Source organism: Sciurus vulgaris (assembly GCF_902686455.1).
Source record: "Sciurus vulgaris genome assembly, chromosome: 3".
Classification (NCBI taxonomy): Eukaryota; Metazoa; Chordata; class Mammalia; order Rodentia; family Sciuridae; genus Sciurus; species Sciurus vulgaris.
Window position 1 is genome coordinate 77,193,232 of NC_136463.1, and position 15,742 is coordinate 77,208,973.

The 15,742-nt window shown below is 36.8% G+C and overlaps 1 protein-coding gene across 1 annotated transcript in view; it reads right to left on the reverse strand.

The window, feature by feature from the left end:
• CNTNAP5 (contactin associated protein family member 5) overlaps positions 1-15,742 on the reverse strand; it is an 861,232-nt gene that overhangs the window by 532,056 nt on the left and 313,434 nt on the right. The window lies entirely within an intron of this gene.

A 15,742-nucleotide genomic window follows, 5' to 3' on the forward strand; every position in this document is an offset into this window, starting at 1 on the left:
TTTTCACTTTTAATAAAGTTCTCTTGAATGACTTCTGTTGTCTGACTGTAAATTTTCTTTCATTAGTACACAAGAACCAAGGTTTGAAGTTACAGCTACTTGCTCTCCTGTGATTGTTTGAAAAACTTAAAAAACAACAACGACACAACAAAAACTATGTCTCTTCTTTAGAGATTCTGGTTTGATTGGTCTGATATGGTTCCTCTCTCCTCTCCTTCATCCAGGACTATATTTTTTAAAAACTCCCTTGTTAAATTCAATGTGTAGCCAGAGGAAGAATCATGCGATTAGATGATTTTTACTAAAACCACATAATGGTTTGCAAGTAGATGTAGAGGCTCCTGATTGCTATCCAAGTTAACCTTGCATTAGGCCCCAGAAGCCTTCCAGGTTTTTTCCTATGTAAATATAGGAAGGTATTTACAGTATCTGTAATTAGGAGTCCCTGGTTTTCCTGACACAATGGGATGGATGGAGATAGTTCTCTTGTTCCCTTTTGCCAAGAATACTCTTAACTCAGCCACACTCCCCAATGCTCTGGAACATCCCAGAAACCTGACTGAGCTGCAACCACCACAAAAGGTCATAATAGTAAGGGGCCCACCAAGTTCTCCAAATCCCATAGTTTTTTCCTCTCTCTCCCCTTTTCTAATTTAGATTTTTTCAAAATTTTAGCTATAAAATGTTAAAAAGAAAAAGTTTTCATTATGTTAAAAAGACAAAAACTTACGTTGTTCATGATATCAACTGTTTTGCATCTTGCTATTTTCACATCTTAATAAATTTTGAATATCTTTCCATATTGTATAGAAGGTACTTCTTCATTTAAAAAATATCTTTCTATAATCAATAATTTCTACCATTCTATTGATGATAGGTATTTTGTTTGTTCCAAAGTTCGTTTTTGGTTTTGTTTTTAATAGCATGGGGGATAGAACTCAGGGCCTCCTGTACCCAAGCATACTACCAATGAGCTACATCTCCAAGCCTGTTCAAAATCTTTTGCTATTTTAGAAGGACTCTTAACTAATTTATTCCAATAGTTTACCCTTGTGAAGTACATTTCTTGAAATAAAATTGCTGGATTAGAATATCCACATTCTGTGGACATTTGTAACTATCGAATTGATCTCTGGACATCATATCTGTAAGGCTCTCCTAGTGTCCTTATCAATAGCATGTGTTAAAAACAAGTTGATCTGTATGTCAATCAAACAAGTGGAAATGACTTTAAAGAATAGTTTTATGTATTTCTTATTGCAATCAAGTTTCAGAAATAAATTTTTAAAGTTGTGTTTCTATTTTTCTTGTATTAATTCTCAGCATTTTGCTAATCAAACTTGCTATTTATTATTACAATTGCTTGTCTCAATATGAGCTGAAAAGCCTACATCATGGGCTGGACTAGCCTGGAAATCTAGTGAGTACTTCCATCACTTTTCATATGGGAAAAAAATCATCTATAGTTCCACATAACTTTATTATAAAAACATGTTTGAAATGCATTCAATGTTGATGAAATGTTTGAAATGTATGTGATGCTCTGCCCCTCATCATGCATGTACTACATGTTTGGTGGAAAATATCTGCTCAGAGGAATAGTACTGAACAGCAAGTGAATTCAGAAATTATCTGCTAGTCCCTTCCAAGAATTGCTTTCTCTCCCTAAATAAATGGCACTTTGAATGAAGGTCATTGAACAGTCATAAGAAAAACGTTAGCATTTTTGAAGGTTTTGTGAATTTTATAATTTTCCATCACATCAGGGAGTCAAATTCTTCTATGGTTCAGATGAAGTACACTTTAGACCCCCAGGCTCTCAAAAATCAATTTATGCCAACATACGGTTTTCAGATGCAGAATGGAGGCCAGAGGGCTAGTAACTTGTATAGGGTCACATCATGGGCAGCTGGATAGAAATGGAAACCAAGCCTCCTGCCTCCAGCATAAAGGTTACTGCTCTCTGCATTCATCAGTTCGAATGCATGTGTCTCTGCTCATAAAACAATAATTCAGAACAAAAACTAATAATTATCCTCTGGAGTTAAATGCAAACTGAAGAGTCACTGCAAACTAGTAATTACTTATTTCTTTCCTCTGACCTTGTATTAAGCATGTGCATTGATAAGACATAAACACTGCCACCACCTCTACCCAGGGTAAGTGCCAGGATGTATGGCCTAGGACCCTGATTCCCACAACAGGACTGAGGCTGCCATTTGCTTAGCTGATGGGGTTTATGGCAACCAGAAACCTTCAGTTGAGCCCCTCTCTTGGTATTTATTAATCAGTACAGTAGAACCTCCTTGGATAAAGTCATTGCTCCTACCAAGGACTTGCATCCCAAGACAACTAGGTGGGCAATGACACAATAAAGTTTGTTATGGTTTGGATGTGAGGTGTCCCCCAAAAGCTCACATGTGAGACATAGCAAGAAGATGTGGAGGATAAATGATTGGGTTATAGCCCTAACCTAATTAGTGAATTAATTTCTGATGGGATTAACTGAGTGGTAACTGGAGGCAGGTGGGGTGTGGCTAGAGGAGGTGAGCATTGGGGGCATGGCTATGGGGTATGTATTTTGTATCAGAGGAGTGAAGACTCTTTCTTTCTCTCTGCTTCTTGATCACCTTGTGAGCTGCTTCCCTCTGCCCTCTTCTGCCATGGGGTTCTGTCTCGCCTCGAACCCCAAGGAATGGAGCCAGTCTTCTATGGACAGAAACCTCTGAAACCATGAGTCCACAAATAAACTTTTCTTCTGTAAAATCGTTCTGGTCAAGTCCTTTGGTCACATTGGCAAAACGTTGACTAAAACAAGGTTCAATCTTTTTATCTCAGTTTGAACAATGTTGAAGAGCTTTCCAACAGTTTGCCAATGAGAATATCTGAGACCTTGGTTACGACTCCAATTACAAGTTATGCAACAAGTTGGCTAATGTAGCTGGAAAGAGCAAAAGAGCAGTAATGGGTTCTAAGTAGTTTCTGGGAGTTTTGTGTATTATGTACCACTCTGTAGACTGTAATATGGATTTAGTATTTTTCATACTTTGAGTTTACTAAGGTACCACTGACTGGAGTTGAGTCACCATGATCCAATTTAAATTTAAATGGGTTGCCTCTGATTTGGGGGTTGTGAATATAATCCAGGGAGATAAGAGATAGAAGCAGGGACACTTTGATGGAAAAGTTAATGGTGACTTGGAGCTGGGTGGGCTGTGATGGAGGTGGTAGAAATTTTTAGGATTCTGCATATGTACACAAGACTTTGACATGGGATAAGAGATGTCTCCTGAGAAGGATTTGAGCAGTTCCCAAAGGGAAAGGGGAATTCAACTCAGGATCAGTGGAGTTTGTTGGAATAGGGAGACAGGAAAGAATTTTAGCAGGAGTCAGACAAAGGCATAGACAGGTTTATTTAGGAAGTAGACACATTCAAGGGAGAACATGGGCTATCTTGAGAGTAAGAATCTCCTCCTCAGTTTGGGGAGCCAATGTTTATAGAAGGGCTGTAGTTAGGGACTGGACTAGAGGTAGAGCCAGGGTGGAGCCGCACAATGTTTCACCAGTTTTCCCTGAGATCATGTATTTCCCTCATCTTACTAGCAAGTGCATGGGCCAAGGGCATGTCACTCAAGATTTACAACTCTGCTTTCTGCATCTCAATGGTTCATGAATTTTTCCTTTAAGACTCAGTATCTTTCTCTCTTTCTCTCTCTCTCTCTATCATAAGTTCCAATCTCAGCTTCCTTGAGGTATGATTTATATATCTAAATTTGCACATATTTTATATATATATATATATAATTTAAAGAGTTTGAACATAGAAATACATAAATAAAATCATCACTACATAATAGAAGTATCTATTGTGTTAGTCAGCTTTTCATCACTGTGACAGAACACCTAATAAGAACACCTTATAGGAAAAGTTTATTTTTGCTAATGGTTTTAGAGGTTTGGTCAATGGTTGACTGAGTCCATCGCTCTGGGCCCAAGTTGAGGCAGAACAGCATGGGGTGAGGGCATGATGGAGGATTATGCTTTAGGAAGGAGGGAGAGAGAGAAAGAGGGGGGAGGGGAGGGAGAGAGAAAGGAACCACAGGGAAGGTGAACCTCTCCATGGAACACCCCCAGTGACCCACCTCCTCCAGTCACACCCTATCTGCCTACAGTTACCATCCAGTCCATTCAAGCTAGGATGGACTGATTATGTTATAATCTTAAAATCCAACCATTTCAGTCTTGCACATTCCTGCATTAACAAAAGATTTTGGGGAACACCTCATATTCAAACCATAATATCTGTCAATTCCCTTCTTAATTTGTCTTTTTATTTGTTTTGTTTGCATTTTTGATGATAAGAGCATTCAACATGAGGCAGGCCTTCATAACACTGATTTTAAGTGCACAGTTCAAGTTGTTAACTATAGGCACTATACTGTCCAACAGATCTTTAGAACTCAGGCATACTACATAGCAGATTCAATAACTATTTTTGAAGTAAGAACTGATGAATAGCTATGAAGTATGAGAGAAAGAGAAGAGGCAGGATAGAAGGTTTGGTGTTACTAGAAGACTTGAGCTTCCATCCACTAAGATTTTCAAGGCTGAGAGTAAGGCAAGTTTGGAGATAAAGTTAGTTTGCTTTTTCAGGTGTGTTTGGGAGATTTCTATTTCAAGTGAAAGAAGGCTTTGAGAAAACAGACAAACCTATCAGGAGGGGGGTCTATTTGGTGATGTGTATATGAGAACCTGAAAATAGGTAATATCAAGTTGGGTGAAAGAGAATCATTCTGGGAACAAATCTGACGGAGACCTGGCACTGAGGTAGGAGAAACCCCAAAGGGTGAGCGATCCAGGAAGTTATCGAAGAGTGAAAGCACCAAATGAGATTTACAGTGGAATTAGGATTAGGTAGGTCTTGATTAATATCCAGCAGCAGTGCAGTTAACATGAGGCATTACCTTCCTACACTCGCCACAATTCTAGTGAGTGAAATTTATCTATACTTACTCAGTGCCTATCTCCTCCACCTTAACCCAAGCCACATCCTTTGTTTCCAGAAATGTCTTAAGTGCCTAGAAAAGACTGACTCACAGCACGTGTGGTCACAAATATTTACTGAATAGTGATTGACAATGTACAAAAAGGTGGAATAAACCAATGACCTATTTTGAGTGTGGTATGTCCCAGCTCAGCATAGTATCCATCCCTTAGTGGTGAGATATTGCCTAGCTCAGGGATCTGACTGAAAAAGTACTGAATACGCTCTCAAAAAGGATGAGACAAGTTAAAATCATTGCAGGATGAAGTTCACTATCCAGGCAATGGGATCATGTTTATTCCTTCATGCCCAGGAGACAACAGTCTCCTGTTTCTTACTTGATGCACTATCATGTATGGTAGAGGAGCTAGAAGAAATTCCCTAAGTAACTGATTAAAATATCAGAGTGGGAGCCTAGCTTTTGCAAAAGTGGGTAGTAAAATAAAGATCAACAAAACTATTCATCTACTGTATGACAAGATGCTGAACAGTAAGATAAAATTCTGGGAACCAATAATACTTAGAACTTGGATCATCCTTATCTCTTTCAGTGGTACCCAGCTGTTTCTTGTTGATGTTATTTAAGGTGTTGGAATTCTATGTATCAATGTCTATCAAGGTATATTTCTGAAGTACAGTGCTAAAATCACTGAAATGATTTTAAAGAAAGCAATATATTATCTTTATTTTTACATCTATATGAACTTTGCTATGACTTTATCCTACTTTTATAAGGATGTACTAAATACAGTTTTCAAATCATTAAATAATTTTGAATTTGTCATTTGATCATAATATATGACTACCAAAACTCAGAAAGAAGAAAATTTGTTTTATCTGTATTTCATCTGAAAGCATTATTTACTCTCACTCACTCTTACCACCCTCAGAATTACAAAATTTATGAAGGAAAAGTACAGTCCTTCCTTTTCATTTGCAGATATATTATCCTTGCATAACATCTGTCATTGACACTGGATAGTACAAAGGCTGAACAAAACTCTCAGGGTCAGCCTTTCTAACCATAGATATGCCCTCTTTCTTCTTTCATATCCATGACATTTTATCATCTTCAGTAAATGCAAATTTGAAGTAAATGCAAATTTCTACAGTTGTAGAAATCTGCAACTTTGACTTCTATATTTAGCTCTCTTGGACAAAATGAAAATAGATCCGGGACATAAAACCCACACTTTTATGTAGGCCCTTTGCCTGCAGGATCTTTGAGCTCACTCTTGAAAGCAGAAGCAGAAGCAGAAGCTGGGTGCTGTGGTACACATCTGTAATCCCAGCTACTCTAGAGGTTGAGGCAGGAGGATCACAAGTTCAAAACCAGCCTCAGCAATTTAGTAAGGCTAAATTAAAGGCTAAATTTGGCAACCAAGGAAGGCCATGTCTCATAATAAAAAAATGTAAGAAGGACTGGGTATGTGGCTCAGTGTTTAAGCACCCCTGGAATCAATCCCCAGTACCAAACAAACAGCAAAACAAAAAAGAAAACAGAAAATAGAAACAGGAGAAACTCAGTTCCCAAGAGAGGCATGGAGACTGAACCTTTGAGTTTACTTATGTAACAAACACAAAGAAAGTCGTTCCACTTTTCTAGGTTTTCTGCCAAAGATGGATATATGGCACAAAGGACTGATGTGTGGTTCTGGAAAAGGTTAGGGTGCCTGCTCCTGCCAAGGTCCGTTGCAGTCACACAGACCAACTCTGTTCATTTCTCCAAGCACAAACTGGACACTTGGGAGAGACATGGGAAGGAAAAGATGGCATAAACACATAAAAATCAATTTTCTTTCCTTTCCTTTCTTTCTTTAGTTTTCAGTACTGGGGGTTGAACCTAAGACAACTCTACCATTGAGCTACATCCCAGCCCCTTTTTCTACTTTATATTTTGAGACAGGATCTCACTAAATTACCCAGACTGACCTTTAACTTGTAATCCTCCTGCCTCATCCTCCAGATTGCAGGCATATGCTACCACACCAAGCCAAAATTAGGTTTCTATGGCAAAATTCTACTTGTTCCTCAAAGGGATGTGGAAAAGGAGAATGAGAGATTTTTTAAAATTTCCCTAATTGGCCCATTTTGAAGATAAACAAACTTTGTGAACACTTTGGAGCATTTATTCTCTGATCATTTTGGGAACATATATATTTAATAGTCTATATTTAATATTTTAAAGTAGCAGCTACTTTTATAAAAAGCATAAATTATATAGATATAAAAAAGAAAATGATTATAGATATGGGGTATAGAGAATATACATTTTATTTAAAAATACTTCTTCCTAAAGAAAAAAGATCTATGACACATGAGATATCTCTGAGACACAATAGTGGAGAACCTTCTAAACTGGTGACTCATCTTACTGTGATTATCAGACAGGGGGCTACATTCTTATAGAATTATTGACAAAACTCTATATGTAGAAAAAAAATCCTATTTTTAAATTAGAAAACAAAAGGAAGAAATATCTAATCAGAAATAAAGACTTGGTGACCAGTTGAGAACTAAAACTATTCTCTGCTAACCTAATACTCAGAATAAGCAAAAGTAACCATCCTTGGACCAGGAAATACTTGTTTCATTAAATAAAACTGCGAACACTCCAAATGGTGTTTTGGTCAAGGCTGGCAATTTACTCATCAAGATTCACTTTAAGTAGGGTGCAGTGATGCCCGCCTGTAATCCCAGTGGATTGTTAGTTCAACGCCAGACTCAGCAATTTAGGAAGGCTTTAAGAAACCCAGTGAGACTCTAACTCCAAATAAAAAAAGGTTGAGGATGTAGCTTAGTGGTTGAGCTCCACTGGGTTCAATGCCTGATTAAAAAAAAAAAAAAAAAAAAAAAAAAGACTAATTTACTCACATTAAATGTTTGCTTGTTTTAGTGCAGGGGATTTCACATGTCAGGCAAGTGTTCTAATACTAAAACTGCATGCCTAGTCCTAAAGTTCTTGATTATCCGAGTCCACAGTTCCATGGTCTTGAGTCACAGTTCAGACTGATCCATCCTAAACAATTCCTCATCTTGCAAAATTAGCTTAAAAATAACGCATTGTAGGACCTTGACTCCTACAAATATTCTCCTCTACCTTCCAGACACTTCTGATACTGACAAGGGGAGGTTCTTCCTTCTTGAAATAGGTCCCATACCTTAGCTTCCTAAGCAGTGAGGTTTGAGGTTATCTTTTCAAGGAGTTGTCAGTAGACACTGCTAAATCCTACTTTACTGCATGTCTGGATCTCCTGTGCTATGGACTAACTTTTCAAGATTTTTTTCTTTGGATTTGTTTGTGTTTTCAGTTCACATTTGTTTTAAATATTTGCAAACTTGTTCATGTTCTTCACAACCTCAAGCAAAAGAATCAACAACTCATTCTATGAGTCTAGTATCACCCTGACACCCAAACCAAAGACACATTAAGGAAGAAAACTTCAGAACAATATCTCTGATGAACATAGATGCAAAAATTCTCAATAAAATTCTGGCAAATCACTTACAAAAGCATATTTAAAAGATAGTGCACCAAAATAAAGTGGTGTTTCTTCCCAGGGATGCAAGGTTGGTTCAATATACAGAAAACAATAAATGTAATTCATCACATGAATAGACTTGAAGATAAGAACCATATGATCATCTCAATAGACGCAGAAGAAGCATTTGACAAAATACAGCACACTTCATGTTCAAAACGCTAGAAAAACTAGGGATAATCAGAACATACTTCAACATTTTAAAAGTTATCTATGCTAAGCCCAAGGCAAACATCATTCTAAATGGAGAAACAGTGAAAGTATTCCTTATAAAAACTGGAACAAGAATAGGGATATCCTCTTTTACTACTGCTGTTCAACGTAGTCCTTGAAACTCTAGCCATAGCAATTAGACAGACCAAAGAAATTAAAGGGATACAAATAAGAAAAGAAGAACTCAAACTATCATTGTTTGTCAATGACATGATTCTATATTTAGAGGATACAAAAAATTCCACCAGAAAACTTCTAGAACTAATAAATGAATTCAGCAAAGTAGCAGGATATAAAATCAACATCCATAAATCTAATGCATTTCTATATATTAGTGATGAATCCTCTGAAAGAGAAATTAGGAAAACACAATAGTCTCAAAAAATAAAATACATGGGAATCAATCTAACAAAAGAAGTGAAAGACTTCTACAATGAAAACTATAGAACATGAAAGAAGACTTTAGAAGATGGAAAGATTTTCCACGTTCTTGGATAAGCAGAATTAATAGTCAAAATGGAAATCCTACCAAAAGCATTATACAAATTTAATGCAATTCCAATTAAAATTCCAACATCTTTCCTCATGGAAATCCTTAGCAAGATGAGTGAAGCAGGAGGAATCACAATACCAGAATTTAAACTATATTACAGAGCTATAGTAACAAAAAGGGCATGGTACTGGCACCAAAATAGACATGTTGACTGATGGTGCAGAATAGAAAACAGAGACAACCCACATAATAAAGTTATCTCATATTAGAAAAAGGCACTAAAAACATATATTGGGGAAAAGATAGTCTTTTCAACAAATAGTTCTGGGAAAACTGGTAATCCATATGCAGCAAAATGAAATTAAATCCCTATCTCTCACTATGCACAAAGTTCAACTTGAAGTGGATCAAGGGCCTAAGAATTAGACCAGAGACCCTGTGCCTGATAGAAGAAAAATCAGGCCCAAAGCTTCATCATGTTGGCTTAGGAGTTGACTTCCTTATTAAGACTCCTAACACTCAGTCAATAAAGTCAAGAATCAACAAATGGGACAGAGCCAAACTGAAAAGATCTTTTCAGCAAAAAAAAAAAAAAAAAAAAAAAAAACAGTCAATGAACTGAAGAGAGAGCCTACAAAATGGGAGAAAATCTTTACCACATGCACATCAGATAGAGCACTAATCTCCAGGATACATAAAGAACTCAAAGAATTAACACCAAAAATAAATAAATAAATAATCCAAGTAATAAATGGACTAAGGAATTGAGCTAACACTTCACAGAAGAAGATATACAATCCATCAACAAATATATGAAAAAATGTTCAACATCTCTAGCAATTAGAGAAATGCAAATCAAAACTAAGATTTCATCTCCTCCCCAGTCAGAATAGCAATTATCAAGAATACAAAGCAACAATAAATGTTGATGAGGATGTGGGGAAAAAGGTACACTCATTCATTGCTGGTGGGACTGCAAATTGGTGTGACCACTCTGGAAAGCAGTATGGAGATTCTGTAGAAAACTTGGTATGGAACCACCACTTGACCCAACTATTCAATTCCTTGTTCTATACCCAAAGAACTTAAAATCAGCATACTACAGTGATGCAGCCACATCAATGTTTATAGCAGTTCAATTCACAATAGCTAAACTGTGGAACCAACCTAGATGCCCTTCAATAGATGAATGGATAAGAAAAACCCTGTGGTATATATACAAATGGAACATTACTCAACCTTAAAGAAGAATGAAATTATGACATTTGCAGGTAAATGGATGGAATTGGAGAATATCATGCTAACCAAAGTAAGCCAATCCTGAAACACCAAAGGCCAAATGTTTTCTCTGATAAGTGGATGATGATCCATAATGGGGTGGGGGGAAAGGGAAGAATGGAGAAATTTGGACAAGGCAGAGGGGAGGAGAGGGGCTTTAGGGGTGGGAAGGATGGTGGAATGAGGTGGACATTATTACCCTTTGTAAATGTATGATTGTACGAATGGTGTGACTCTGCATCATGTACAAACAGAAAAAGGAATAGTTGTGCTCCCTGTGTGTACAATAAGCTGAAATGCATTCTGTTGTCATTTATAACTAATCAGAACAAATAATAATAATAAAAAAGAGTCAACAAATTCTACATGGTCATTTTTTTCTTTTTTTTTTCTTTTTTAATCATCAATTTACATAGAGTAATGTTGTTTGATTCATTCTGTTATTTTTTCCCTTCCCCCCACCCTTCCAACCCCTCTTTTCCCTCTATACAGTGCTTCCTTCCTCCATACTTGCCCCCCTCCCTAACCCTAACTCTAACCCTAACACTAACCCTTCCCTCCCCCCATTATGTGTCATCATCCACTTATTAGCGATATCATTCGTCCTTTGGCTTTTTGAGATTGGCTTATCTCACTTAGCATGATATTCTCCAATTTCATCCATTTGCCTGCAAATGCCATAATTTTATCATTCCTTATGCCTGAGTAATATTCCATTGTATACATATACACCACAGTTTCTTTATCCACTCATCAATTGAAGGGCATCTAGGTTGGTTCCACAGTCTGGCTATTGTGAATTGAGCAGCCATGAACATTGATGTGGCTGTATCTCTGCAGTATGCTGATTTTAAGTCCTTTGGGTATAGGCCAAGGAGTGGGATAGCTGGGTCAAATAGAGGGTCCATTCCAAGTTTTCTAAGGAAACTCCACACTGCTTTCCAGAGTGGCTGCACTCATTTGCAGCCCCACCAGCAATGTATGAGTGTACATTTCTCCCCACATCCTCGCCAACACCTGTTGTTGCTCGTATTCTTGATAATCGCCATTCTAATTGGGGTGAGATGGAATCTTAGGGTGGTTTTGATTTGCATTTCTCTCATTACTAGAGATGCTGAACATTTTTCCATATGTTTGTTTATTGCTTGTAGATCTTCTTCTGTGAAGTGTCTATTCATTTCCTTAGCCCATTTATTGACTGGATTATTTGAATTCTTGGAGTAGAGTTTTTTGAGTTCTTTATAGATTCTGGAGATTAGTGCTCTATCTGAGGTATGATTGGCAAAGATATTCTTCTACTCTGTAGTCTCTTTCTTCGCATTGCTGATAATTTCCTTTGCTGAGAGAAAGATTTTTAGTTTGAATCTACCCCAGTTATTGATTCTTGCTTTTATTTCTTGTGCTATGGGAGTCCTGTTAAGGAAGTCTGGTCCTAAGCCGACATTTTGAAGATCTGGACCTACTTTTTCTTCTATAATCTGCAGGGTCTCTGGTCTGATTCCGAGGTCCTTAATCCATTTTGAGTTTAGTTTCATGCATGGTGAGAGATATGGGTTTAGTTTCATTCTGTTGCATATGGATTTGCAATTCTCCCAGCACCATTTGTTGAAGAGGCTATCTTTTCTCCATTGCATATTTTTGGCACCTTTGTCTAGTATGAGAAAATTATATTTATTTGGGTTTGTGTCCGTGTCCTCTATTCTGTACCATTGATCTACCTTTCTATTTTGGTACCAATAACATGCCGTTTTGGTTACTATTGCTTTGTAGTAGAGTTGAAGATCTGGTATTGCAATACCCCCTGTTTCACTCTTCCTGCTAAGGATTGCTTTAGCTATTCTGGGTTTCTTATTCTTCTAGATGAATTTCATAATTGCGTGCTCTATTTCTGTAAGGTACGTCAATGGGATTTTAATTGGAATTGCACTGAATTTGTATAGCACTTTAGGTAGTATGGCCATTTTGACAATATTAATTCTTCCTATCCAAGAACATGGAAGATCTTTCCATCTTCTAAGGTTTTCTTTAATTTCTTTCTTTAGTGTTGTATAGTTCTCATTGTAGAGGTCTTTCACCTCTTTTGTGAGATTGATTCCCAAGTATTTTATTTTTTTCTTTTTTTTTTTTACAGCACAATTCATTTATTTATTTATTTATTTTTTTATTTTTTTATTGTAAACAAATGGGATACATGTTGTTTCTCTGTTTGTACATGGCGTAAAGGCATACCATTTGTGTAATCATAAATTTACATACCGTAATGTTGTTTGATTCATTCTGTTATTTTTTCCCTTCCCCCCACCCCTCCCACCCCTCTTTGCCCTCTATACAGTACTTTCTTCCTCCATACTTGCCCCCCTCCCTAACCCTAGCTCTAACCCTAACATTAACCCTTCCCTCCCCCCCATTATGTGTCATCCTCCACTTATTAGCGATATCATTCGTCCTTTGGCTTTTTGAGATTGGTTTATCTCACTTAGCATGATATTCTCCAATTTCATCCATTTGCCTGCAAATGCCATAATTTTGTCATTCTTTATGGCTGAGTAATATTCCATTGTATATATATACCACAGTTTCTTTATCCACTCATCAATTGAAGGGCATCTCGGTTGGTTCCATAGTCTGGCTATTGTGAATTGAGCAGCTATGAACATCGATGCTATTGTGAATGGGGTAGTTTTCCGAATTTCTCTTTCTGAAGATTCATCACTTATGTATAAAAATGCATTGGATTTATGAACATTGATCTTGTAACCTGCTACTTTACTAAATTCACTTATGAGTTCTAAGAGTTTTCTGGTGGAATTTCCAGTTTCCTCTAAATATATAATCATGTCATCAGCGAACAAGCATAGTTTGAGTTCTTCTTTTCCAATTCGTATCCCTTTTATTTCTTTGGTTTATCTAATTGCTCTGGCTAGAGTCTCAAGAACGATGTTGAATAGAAGTGGTGAAAGAGGGCATCCCTGCCTTGTTCCAGTTTTTAGGGGGAATGCTTTCAGTTTTTCACCATTTCGAATGATATTAGCCATGGGCTTAGCATAAATGGCCTTTACAATGTTAAGGAATGTTCCCACTATCCCTATTTTTTCTAGTGTTTTGAGCATGAAGGGATGCTGTATTTTATCAAATGCTTTTTCTGCATCTATTGAAATAATCATGTGATCCTTGACTTTAAGTCTATTGATATGGTGAATTATATTTATTGATTTCCTGATGTTGAACCAACCTTGCATCCCTGGGATGAAACCCACTTGATCATGGTGCACTATCTTTTTAATATGTTTTTGTATGTGCTTTGCTAAAATTTTGTTGAGAATTTTTGCGTCGATGTTCATTAAGGATATTGGTCTGAAATTTTCTTTCCTTGATGAGTCTCTGTCTGGTTTAGGTATCAGTGTGATATTGGCTTCATAGAATGAGTTTGGGAGGGTTCCGTCCTCTTCTATTTTATGGAATACTTTGAGAAGTATTGGAATGAGCTCTTCCTTAAAGGTTTTGTAGAACTCGGCTGAGAACCCATCTGGTCCCAGACTTTTCTTTGTTGCCAGGCTTTTGATGACTTCTTCTATTTCAGTACTTCAAATTGGTCTATTTAAATTGTGTATGTCCTCCTCGTTCAGTTTAGGCAATTCATATGTCTCTAGAAATCTGTTGATGTCTTTGAAATTTTCTATTTTGTTGGAGTATAGATTTTCAAAATAGCTTCTAATTATGTTTTGTATTTCAATCCTGTCTGTTGTGATATTTCCTTGTTCATTTCGAATTTTAGTGATTTGGGTTTTCTCTCGTCTTCTCTTTGTTAGTGTGGCTAAAGGTTTATCAATTTTGTTTATTTTTTTGAAGAACCAACTATTTATTTTGTCAATTTTTTGTATTGTTTCTTTTGTTTCAATTTCATTGATTTCAATTCTGAGTTTAACTATTTCCTGTCTTCTACTACTTTTGGTGCTGTTCTGTTCTTCTTTTTCTAGGGCTTTCAGCTGTAGTGTTAGGTCGTTTATTTGTTGAGTTTTACTTCTTTTATTAAATGCGCTCCATGAAATAAATTTCCCTCTAAGTACTGCTTTCATAGTGTCCCAGAGATTTTGATATGATGTTTCTTTGTTCTCATTTACCTCTAAGAATTTTTTAATTTCCTTCCTAATATCTTCTGTTATCCATTCATCATATAACAGCATATTGTTTAATCTCCAGATGTTGGAATAGTTTCTGTGTTTTACTCTTTCATTTAATTGGTCATTTTTAATGTCCTTTTAATCCATCATTGTTTAATTCATTTTTGTTGATCTTAACTGCAAGTGTTTCTTCATTCCTATTTCTTGTTTGTATAATTGTGTCTTGTTTCATTGTGGTCATGTCTTCTGGAATCCTATGGAATTTTTACAGACCATTCTTCTTGCTATGGAGAGGATGTTTTTCATCTATGTAACAGGTAGCATTTTGTCATTCGTCTCTCTTAGAATAACTGTCCAGTTTTACCAAATGTATCTCTCTTCAATTGAAATGTGATCCATACTGCCTTTACTGCCTCCCTGTGAACACTGAGATGGAGTGCAAGAAACTGCCAATGCCCTCAAAACCTTCCTCTGACAATGCTTGTCTCTAGTCCTATCTTTAGTTTTAACTGTCATATATTACCAGTCCCAGAGAGAATGTGCCATGCCTGATTCTTTATCTTCTTCCAAAGTTGCACGGACATCCCTGCTTCTGTTCTGCAGTATTCTAGGAATGAGAAAATTCACATGAGATTTTGAAAGACTCTATCCTGGAGATACAGAGAGGGAGGATCGCATAAACTGCAACTTTGCCTGCCTCAAAGCAGACCTAATACAGGAGAGATGTAGACTTCTGTGAAAAACACACATCACATTTGTGACCCAAAGACATACTTCTTCAGGCAGAGATTCTGGCTGCTTATGGAGCATATGCAGTTCTCCAATTTCAATCCATTCTCCATCTCCAGCAGTCTCTAATCTGTGAAAATATCTTCAGGTTTTGATCATTAAATTAAATGTCACACTCTTCCTATGGTGGTACCATGGGCTTCATGTTTTTCTTCTTTATGATTTTGTTGATGATTTGAGAGATCAGGAAAGAAAGAATCACAAGTTGAAGTTAGATTCACATCAACTTCCTAAATCCCCTGAGAATGAGGAATTCTCATTG